Raw genomic sequence first — 10,750 nt, forward strand, 5'->3', positions numbered from 1 at the left:
CCCTTGTCCACTGTCATGTTGATGACCATTGTTCAAGTTAATTAGTCCGGGCATGGATGTAAAAAATAGAAGGATACAGGACAGTCCTTTGATCCTTTGTTCAGGGATAGTTGCCGCCGATTCGTTATCTCGTAATCCGTAACGGGATTAGCGTGTTATTTTATACATAGCTTGCCTTCGGGTTGTCGTCGGTAAACGTCGAGTCTTTCCGTGCATTACCACAGACCATGGATGTAAAAAATAGATCCATGGTCCGGGCCTCTGTTGTCCATTGATCAAACTGCCCGTGAACTCAAACCATTGACTACTACAGTGCCTGACGTAATCGTACGCTCCTCGCAAAAAATTGATCCAAGATCTACATTATGAATGAATGGCCGACAACGTCGCCGAACATTTCATGTCGTTTTGTCTTCATCGCAGCATCGATTAGGTATATCCTCCGTGGACTAAATAACCAACCTGCGATCGATACTCAATTGTAGCAGCCAAATGGTTCTTTGGTCAGTTATTGATGTTTCTGTTTCTGAGCGATATTTTAGAATGTTGAAAGTGATAGTCAGGTGACGCATGGAGGTATGGGTGACGTGACCACGATCTCCTTACTTCCTAACCTCAAAGACCATTAATAACTTAATTGGCATTCTGCACGCATTCTGGATCCACGGAGAACTAGCTCGAGTACGTTTTTCGCTGGATATGATCTGAACGTTCTGTGCAAATGCCTCGGCATGAGTGAAATTCTGACATCACAGATCGCAGGTTTCATACAGCGGTCGAATGACAATTTTTTCAGGTAAGTATGGGAAACACGATTTCAAATGTTGTGCCTTTTTTTGCTTTATGTACTAATGCCCTTTTCATCAGAGTGATGATGTTAAGTTTTAGCAAGGTTGATTGTAGACCCTTGAGAAACCCACGGTTGGTCTACAGGATGACTTGCCTGCATGCGGAAAAATGTAAAAACAGTCATGTGATACGAATTAATCTTTTTGATGAATCTATAATATGCTGCCACGGAAATGCCCGGCGGGTTGTGCCATTATTTTTTAGGGGTGGCCGAACATGAACATAGTTAAGAAAGTTGAAATTGTCCGCAGTTTAACTTTGCAGATAGAACGAATGATTTAAGAGACGGAACGGAACTTACGGTTCAAAACAACGTTTGCTTTTTTCGCAGATTTGTAGAACAAAAACTGAAAACTACTGTATGTTCTGTCTCTTCAACCCAAACCAGCTATTTCAATAAATCATATCATTCGTTTTGTCTATTCCACTTCATCCACGTCTTAGTTCAAATCATACACACAAACACGTTACTTACATATAAAGCCGGTCGCCCTTTTTTTGGTGGAAATTCATGCACGTTGTTCGGACGCATTTGCAAAGTTAAACTGCGGACAATTTCAACTTTCTCAACTATGTTCATGTTCGACCACCCCTAAAAAATAATGTGACAGTCGACCGGGCACTTCCGTGGCAGCTTACTTGAACAGATATCTTGTCGGGTTGTACAAACGGTGACCGTCATGGTTAGGTAAGGTATAGCACATGCATTTTGTTTAAATTATTGTTCCTAAATTTTCTGAAATCAAGAGATGCTACAGATGTTTAAGGCAGGCATTGGTATGGGATGAAACCGTCAAATTGTGACGTTTTGTGTTTGAATATCCTCTTTCCGTTTCAACGCTTTCGTCCATTTCGTAAATTCGTAAATTTGACATTCAGTAAACTTTGATTGCACCCTCGATATCTACATACTCAAGGGCTTGCATAACAATACATATGTAGATCTGGGCACTTTATCTGTGCTGAATCGCACCTCAGACACCGGAGGAATTGTACGTACAACGAGTGAAACTTTTGAAACAAACGGTTGAGGATCTGAAGGAATTGGCACCAACAGAGTGAGGTGCGGGATTGCTGGATAGCTGAATAGCCCCCTAAATAGCTAGGTAGCTAATACCTACGTTAGCCATAAGAGTAGCTTATATTTAGCTGTTTGTGGCTATTTAAGCTATTATTAATTTCCAAAGGACACTTTTGGCTGCTAATAAACGTAGTAGGTAGCTATTCAGCAAAAAAATTATTATTGCTATAGAGTTTTTCAAGCTATTAGCCGTTTTTAGCCGCTAATAGCCACTCTTAGCTAGTTATGAGCTGCCTACCAGCTAACAACTCCCGAGGTCGGAATGGGCTGGCTATTGAGCTATCTAGACTATTAGCCGTTTTTAGCCGCTAATAGCCACTCTTAGCTAGTTATGAGCTGCCTACCAGCTAACAACTCCCGAGGTCGGAATGGGCTGGCTATTGAGCTATCCAGACTATTAGCCGTTTTTAGCCGCTAATAGCCACTCATAGCTAGCTATTAGCTGGCTACCAGATAACAGCCCCCGAGGTCAGAATGGGCTGGCTATTGAGCTATTCAAGCTATTAGCCGTTTTTAGCCTATATTAGCTGTTTTTAGCCAGCTATTAGCTGGCTACCAGCTAAGCAGTGGACACGTCTGAAAGGCCTAACAACTAATTACAAAGGAAGTTACGAGCGTGACTTTCACTTAGGTGTACAAAGAATGAGACAGCTCATAAATATACTGAATAAATATTGTAGAACCAAGAACGTAGTATAAAGTTCTATATGGAAAATATTATTTCTAACCACAGCACATGACATTTTTTTGCCTTGAGAGCTAAATAAATCACAAATTGTACGTATTAAGGATTTCTTTCACTGGCATGAAAAATGTTGTTGTGAAACGAAATGATCAGGAAAATATATTAATCTTGCGATTTGTAGAACCAAGAAAATGTCTATATTAAGTCACATGGCTGGTTGAGCGGTAGATTAGTTATGGTCCGTAAGTCTCTGTTTGAAAAGGTTTCAGGTGATTGCTTGTGTCTTTAATAGATACTAATCCCGGCAACAAGCAAACATGAATCACTGATTACACAGCTTCTAAATCAGACAAAGAACTGCGACCAGTAAGTTCATGTGGAAAAGCGGAAGCGCAGTTGCGAGATCACTCAGATCGGCAGTGAGAATAATTGGTGTAAATAAGAAAGATATCGACAAACAGATGCTGCATTGCAATAGTAATCGCACTGGTCTTAAAATATGTAAGACATTGCAAGACTTCTCGAGTTTAAAAGTTAGTAAGGATATACTTAAAATATAATAAAACGCCAGAAAATACACGTACGAGTTGTATGTCACCTCATTCGGCGTGTTAATGATGAGAGGAAAACATGGCAGTGCTTTATATGAATAAAATTGATAAGAAAATAGCTGATAGCCAGCTAATAGCCAGCTAACATGGGCTAATAGCGGATAAACACGGCTATTAGCTTGAATAGCTGAATAGCTCGGGATTTTGGTATCATGATAGCAGAATAGCTGAATAGTTGCTCAATAACCCCGAAGCAGCTATTAAGTTTCCGTCATTAGGTCCCAAACATACTAGCTGAATAGCCGCTAATTATCCCTTGAGTCATTGCTGTAAACCCTCCTAGCTTAATAATAGCTGCTAAATATGTCAAAGTTGGCTATTTTTTGCTATCCTCCCGCCGGGCCCCTAAAGGCATAAGTATATTGCAACCTAGGTTAATAACGTAAAAGTCAAAACCAGCACGTCAAAGGCACAAATCCCGTCCGAAAACACCACAGCTATGGACCCACAGCTAGGTTATGCGAAGCATCTTTTGGCATATACATATAAAGGTCGATAAGCTTAATGGTTTTTCTATTTTTTGACAGTGAAAGTTATCAACTGGCGATAGCGATTTCATGAATTATATCAACATTACACTCAAACAGATGACCTGTCGACGAATATCACGTGGTCGTCGGGTACTGATGTCCGTGATATTGTCGATAGTCGTTATTGCTACGTACACAATCCGGCGTTACGATCTCCTCACATACATACCGCTTCAAAATGGTGAATGTTACCTGACGTCACAACAGCAATATAATCTACGTCACGCGTTGCGTCATGTAATTGGAACGTTTGAAGACATGAATGTGACATATTGGCTTGATCATGGTACATTGGTTGGAACGCTCAGAACTGGTGACATCATGAGGTATGAATTAATTCTCATTGTATATGACAGTCTGAAAACATATTTTACGATGATCGGTCGACGCAAGAGCCCTTCTAAAACATAGCTTGTAATTCCGTTCTAACCACTCAACTGTATTAGAAAGCGTTGAGTTTTTATAGCCGGAATGGGCCAGCATATTCTTCTCGCGCACCAAGTATAATTAAACCCCTAAAATTTTGTATAAATTCACTTTGAAAATGAACAGATTTGATTACCCCCCGCGTTGCTTGCTACTGTTAGGACAGCTTTTATTTTGATATTCCAAAACTTTTATCTTTTAGAAGAGATTTTGTAATTTTGATATTAAAATATTTTTATTTTTTGAAAAGCTACCACCTTTAACTCACGTTTAACTCTCGACTATTTTTTTTCTTGTTTTTTTTTCTTGGTGTACTTCCTACAGCATATGTAAATAACTTGCATTTTATTTATTAGTGCACCTTGTAAGTGTAATATTATATAGGGCTCAGCCCTTGGTGTCGCGCCAGGGGTTAAGATTGGCAATGTTATTTGTATTGATTCATGATAAAATGTAATTAATTGTTACTTCATAAACGTTTATATGACAACTATGCCCAGTTTCCCTCTGATGAAAGCAGTTCACGTACGTACACGACGTCAAACCCTGCAGCAGTCAGCAGAGCAGGTATATATTTTCTGTAACGTGTAAAAATTTTGGACAAAAATTGGCAATTTTTACAATGATAACAGCCTATTGCGTTAAACAAGGGACGTATTATGCAATCATTATCATTGCAATGGTAACTGCACTGCCCACCTTCCACTTGCAAGCTGAAAACACGGTCCCTCGTGCTTAAAACTACAGCGTTCCGTCTAAAGACTGGCAATTTTTTAATCTAATTATTGACACAGGGGGCGCTTTTCTAAAATTAAATCCCAACATTCTTTGTGTATGCCCCCGTTCATATGCACGACAGTTTTCTCCCTTTATCTACATAAACGATATTTTGTATCGGCGACAAGGTGCATAATAACATTTACTGGCTAATAAAAGAGGTATATTTTGTAAATGGCATGTTATATAATGGTAATTTGTTTCGTATTTGTTTATTTACGGGTACTCAAAAAAAAACAAAAACAAAACATGGCGGCGCCCATGAAAGAAGGGTACACTTCCGGTTACTCGCACAGTATATTATAAATATGCGCATGCGTAGTCAGTAAGCCGCTGGCGCGACTAATATGTAACAGGTCTGACCTGAGAGCGAGCGCAGCGTAGTATATCGTCATGATGTTTTCAGGCAATAGCATGCTAATTTCTGTGTTTGATGCATGATTCATAACTTAGCCATTGACTCGTTGAGGTTGTCAACTCGGAAATGCCAAGTTCACTTACGAAAATTATTTAAAACTGGTAAATTATATGATTCCGATCAGTTTATTATATTAAGCAGGGGCGGGAACGATGCAGTCTAATGTAAAACACGTACTTGATATTCCCGTCGGTAGCTAGCTCTCAGCACACTATTTTTAATTCTCGCGTGAGTTGACCGTTCGTTCTCGCGAGAGTAGGCTTGTTTCAAAATGGCGGCGCCTAGTGATGACCGATCCGGGCCTTCAAAAGTGATCGAAAATAGTCATTTTGAAACAAATTTCACACTTTCTTTGGAACAGAGAGATTCTTTTGTCGGCAATACACATTGTCGAGTAGTTTTTGTGGTAGATGATATCTTTAATTTCACGCAATCCGTGTAAAAGTATTCAAAATGGCCGCCTCCATGGAACTGTGCTCTCTTTTCAAACTCGTAGGTATATAGAGATTCCATTCTAAATTTCTTGTACACGCATTAGTCTTAATGCTCGCTTCGCGAGCGGCCTTCGGCCGCTCTCGCTGCGCTCGCTATTAACTGTGCATACCTTTACTTGTTTCCTGATCATCGTGTTCCGACTTCATGGAGAATCCCTTTATTTTCCATTGTACGCTGAAACAAGGCTCTTGGCAGAGTCACATGGCCTCATAGTTGGAATTTTTAAGGAAACAGTCGTCGGAACTGCGCCTGTGCGAGATTCTTGTTTACTAAGTATTTCATGCACGGTACCGGTATCTACATGCATCTTATCATCATGGCTGCAACATTTAAATTATACGATATAGATTGTGACACACATGTTTTAAGTTTCATCAATCACCATCGTACCTGGGATACAGTGTTTATATAGGGACTGGTCAGTTTCTTCGGCCGGGGGGGGGGGCGTTGGATTATTTTTAGCTGACGTCAAAAAGTGGCTGACCCCCCTATTCCAAATTTTGATAAGAGGGTGACCCCCCTATTCCATATTTCGAAAACAGGGTGACCCCCCTCCGCGCGACAACGGTAAAACAAAAGGTGGATATAAATATATATATATATATATATATATATATTATATATATATATATATATATATATATATATATATATATATATATATAAATTCGTTTGTAGGATATTACACACGTACACACGTACCAATCTTCTGGTTCAAATAGTTTATTATAACAGCACAACGTTTCGTCCTAAAAGTAGGACTTCCTCAGGTGCTACAGATCAAAAAGTTTCAACACGGAGTAAGTCACAGTGATATTTAACGTACAAAAGTTACATGTCGGAGAAAATACTAAGTGACAGTATGGTGAAAATACAGGAGTTGTTTCTTACCTATTTGAATGGCTCAGATGTTGAATGGCAATTGGAGAATGTTTGAATGTGTATTTATAGTGTGGCGGGAGGGCGCTAGTGTTGGAATTTGAATAAAGACAATGGGAGTAGCTAGCTGTGAATATTTAGGCCGTCAGGTGTTAATGTCTTTAATTTGGAAATCCACAAGGATTCCAGTCTTTTTCGAAGCGGGTCGTCCATTTTATTGATTTTCACAATGCCAACTATTGAAACGTCTTGGATTGTTTGTTGATCTGAATTGACCTTTATATATAAAGGTTGATATAAATTATATATATATATTATATTTTATATTTTGTATATATTTATTTAATATATATATATATATTATATTTTATATTTTATATATATTTATTTTCAACAGTCATTCTGTGTTTTAATGAAATTGTTGACATGTCAGTAGTAAGATAGGAATTTCAAAGAGGCAATTTTAAAGTTTGAATACAGTACATTTTGAATGGGCTATGAATGTATTTCACACTTTCTATGCTGAACCAGATGTCCTGAGCTGTTGTACAGAAATGGATGTCAATCATTAATATCAAAGAGGAAAAAGCAGTAAATTTAAATCTTTGATGGGTGTTAAGACTTGCCAGCCATCCTGAGATGCTACAGAGAGCTATTTTAGCCAAATCTGATGTGTGCAGTGTCTTGGAGGACCTTTTCTTGTAACATTGAAATCATAAAAGCACAGCTAATAATGACGAAACTGTCTTTTTGACTGTTATTTTAGTCATAAAAAGCATCTTTTTAGAGAAAACCTAAGACACAAAGAAAAATAGTTGCATCAATGAGAACGAAAGATATCTTGTCCTTTTCCATCTCTTAAATAAGTCACTGTATCAAATATATATATTGTGAATTATTATACACCTACTGCCGTAACCTATGGGAGTTTGACCGTCCAATAACTTTCCGTATTTTGTATAGTACGCGGAGTCCCGAATACGGGAGACGCGCGACGCGCCTGTTTGGGGTTTGTAGCAATTTTATTTCAACAATGGCGAGCGTTCCACTCATATCGCGCGTACCACATCCCTCAAAATTTACCATAAAATTAGTTTATACGGACGATTAATGGTGGGAGGTGTATAATAATAGGGTTTATACACAATATACGGCCCTGTATGGACTCGGGTTCAGTGAGTGACGTATTGGACTCGCCTTCGGCTCGTCCAATACGTCATTCACTGAGCCCGAGTCTATACAGGGCCGTATTTTGTGAATAACTCTATAATATTTGTGCATGTTGCTTTCTCATACTGAATTCTCATAGAGACTACAGAAAAGTATCAGGAATTTGTCATGCTTTCCATATGAACTGTAGATTTCATAATGGTACACTTTCACTTAACAAACATCAAGATATGTCTCTTATTTATTAAAGTATGGCGCCCGAAGGGCGCACCGAAAAATATGAAACATCCTGATATCCTTGATATATATGTCTCGCATATTAAAGTCATGCACCGGAAGGGCGTGCTGAAAAATGTCCGATATTATTGAGGTTATTACGAAAATACCGCAAAGGATGCACGAGGACATTGGCACAGCGTATTCGCGTTGGGCGATGCGCGGCGCCAATGTCCGAGTGCATCCTTTGCGGTATTGTCGTGATAACCTTATTACTGTATTATACATCTTACATTCGTGACTAGGGTATCAAGGTGTCAGAGTAGTGACCATTTCGTGCAACGTCGACAATTCTTCTTCCGATTTTATCGCGCCAGTGTGGAACACTATCTCGGACGCGCTTCTGCAAGATTTGGAGTGTGTGCACTACATGATGTACGTACGTATACAGAGCGCGCGCGAGACTTGTTCTGGCACTCGTCCAATGGGTCCCTTGAAACGTTCAACAGTGAACGCGCAGATACAGCCGCAGGGAATGGGGCGCCCGGAAACCGTTCGTGTTACGGAACGGCCGTTCCGTACGGCTTTTTAGCGCACGCAAATGCTATCGTTCTCGATGGTAGATGTATAATAAATTAAAGTAATGCGCTTGAAGAGCACGCTGAAAAATATTGAACATACAGATATCTCTGATATATGTGTGCCTGATATGTTAAAGTCGGGCGAGCTGAAATATCTCTGATTATTAAAGTTACACGCCCTAAGGGCTCGCCGAAAAATGCAACTGAATGATGAAATTTGTGGCTGACGCGATGCATTAAGGCAATGATGAGCCTGTGTCAAAATTCAAAAACACAGTGATCCCCCCCTATTTGGCACTTCAAAAACATGGTGACCCCCATCACCAAAGTCAAAAACAGGGTGACCCCCATGAATCCACCGCCCCCAGGCCGAAGAAACTGACCAGTCCCTTACGTTGGTCGTACGGGTCCCATACGACTTTCGAGCGCAGTTCCGACGACTATACCCTTTTAAAAATTAAGTGAGCCTCTCTGTGCTGTTTGAAAAGGCACGCCCTACCCTGTCCCGGCCCTGCTAGCAGTTATCCGATTTCAAATTACCCCGAAGGAATTTGTGGCCCCATCCCTGTCCACAGTAACTAAATACTTCCTTTAATTAAACCTAATTCATGCTATTCATTCGCCCTACTGGTCGCCTTGGCATATTCTATGTTCTTTATGAGTTTGTATTAATTTGTGAACCATCGAGCCTCATCGCCTTGCCTTGATGTAGGTCGAGAATCTAATCACTCAATACATATTTTGATTTACCTGTGTTACAGTCACGACACAGATGGAGATATAGGATTCCTTACCAAGAACGCATATAAACCAAAGGAAGTACTACAAACACTAAAAAAACATGGAATCCGATACCGTTATGGTAAAGATTATTTTGGCCGCGCACGATACAATGACATGTGGGTCGATGTGGTTAGGTGGAAGACTGTTAGTGAAGATTATGATGGCAAGATGACGGAGATTTTAAGGAAAGACTTTCGCGAAGAGGACGACAAACGAAGAAAATTTATTGCACGATTTATTGATAGTGAAGACGAATTTCCATTGCCATGGTTACACCCGACAAGGACCATTGATTTTATGGACATTAGAGCGAAAATTCCAAATATGGCAGAGCAACTTATAAAACATCGTTATCCATACACTCATCAGTTCAGTATACCTTACAAATGGAAATGTTGGCTGCCCGGAGGATGACTAAATTGGACAAAGCCCTGGAAGAGTTACAAATTAAACCCAAACGGAATATGGACAAGGTCTGCGGAGAGTTCAATTCACAAGTTTGACGAACAAAGACATGCACATCTGTTCTAAAACGTCATTGTTTTTAAGTATACTTCTTGCACACCTGCACTAAAATATTTGTACGAGATAAGCTTTAGCGTTCAGCATATGCCAATACATAATGTATACACTTTTGCAATGTAGTATTATGGGTACACGATTGAGAAAGTTCAAGTTTACTTGAAATCAGTCACAAAATAATGACAATCTGATTCTACAATTTGTGACAGTACTACAGTTTGTGACTGAAATCAACCAAAATAACCACAATCTCTTCAAAGAGGGAACATAAAATCATAACGCTAGCTATGATAAGTTGTCTTTCCTTAATGTAACTCACCTAACAGTAACGAGAAAAGCAAGGCATTTTTGTTAAATTTGACGAAATACTTCGATGGTGGTGTTTTTTGCAAAATTGTAAACTGAAAATAAAGATTGTTTTTAAAGAATCACTTTTTGTCAAGTAAATTTTTCGTATGTCTGCATGGCTATATTTGACATTTTATTGCTAGTCATCTAGGCAATGTACATTTTCAATTTTCACTTTATATTTTCTGAGTAGAACGGCAAAGATTTTATCCTTGAACTATTTCGGCCGAAACTGAGTTAGAGCCATCGTCAATTGCATTGATGAGTTCTAAGAAAAAATCGAATTCAATGTAATTGATCTCTTTGTGTAATTGTCAAACGGACATTACTTCAAATAAGGAAAACACTTGGCCGACAAGGATAGAATAACTTCTTAACA

At 39.2% G+C, this 10,750-nt stretch overlaps 1 long non-coding RNA gene across 1 annotated transcript; it reads left to right on the forward strand.

Annotated features, from left to right (window-relative positions):
• The first annotated feature begins 265 nt into the window (after positions 1-265).
• Positions 266-10,442, forward strand: LOC139140826 (uncharacterized). The gene is made up of 3 exons (XR_011554070.1): positions 266-796; positions 3,754-4,082; positions 9,480-10,442. It is a non-coding gene; the product is annotated as an uncharacterized lncRNA (long non-coding RNA).
• The last annotated feature ends 308 nt before the right edge of the window (positions 10,443-10,750 follow it).

The sequence above is a fragment of the Ptychodera flava genome, chromosome 1 (genome assembly GCF_041260155.1).
Source record: "Ptychodera flava strain L36383 chromosome 1, AS_Pfla_20210202, whole genome shotgun sequence".
Classification (NCBI taxonomy): domain Eukaryota; kingdom Metazoa; phylum Hemichordata; class Enteropneusta; family Ptychoderidae; genus Ptychodera; species Ptychodera flava.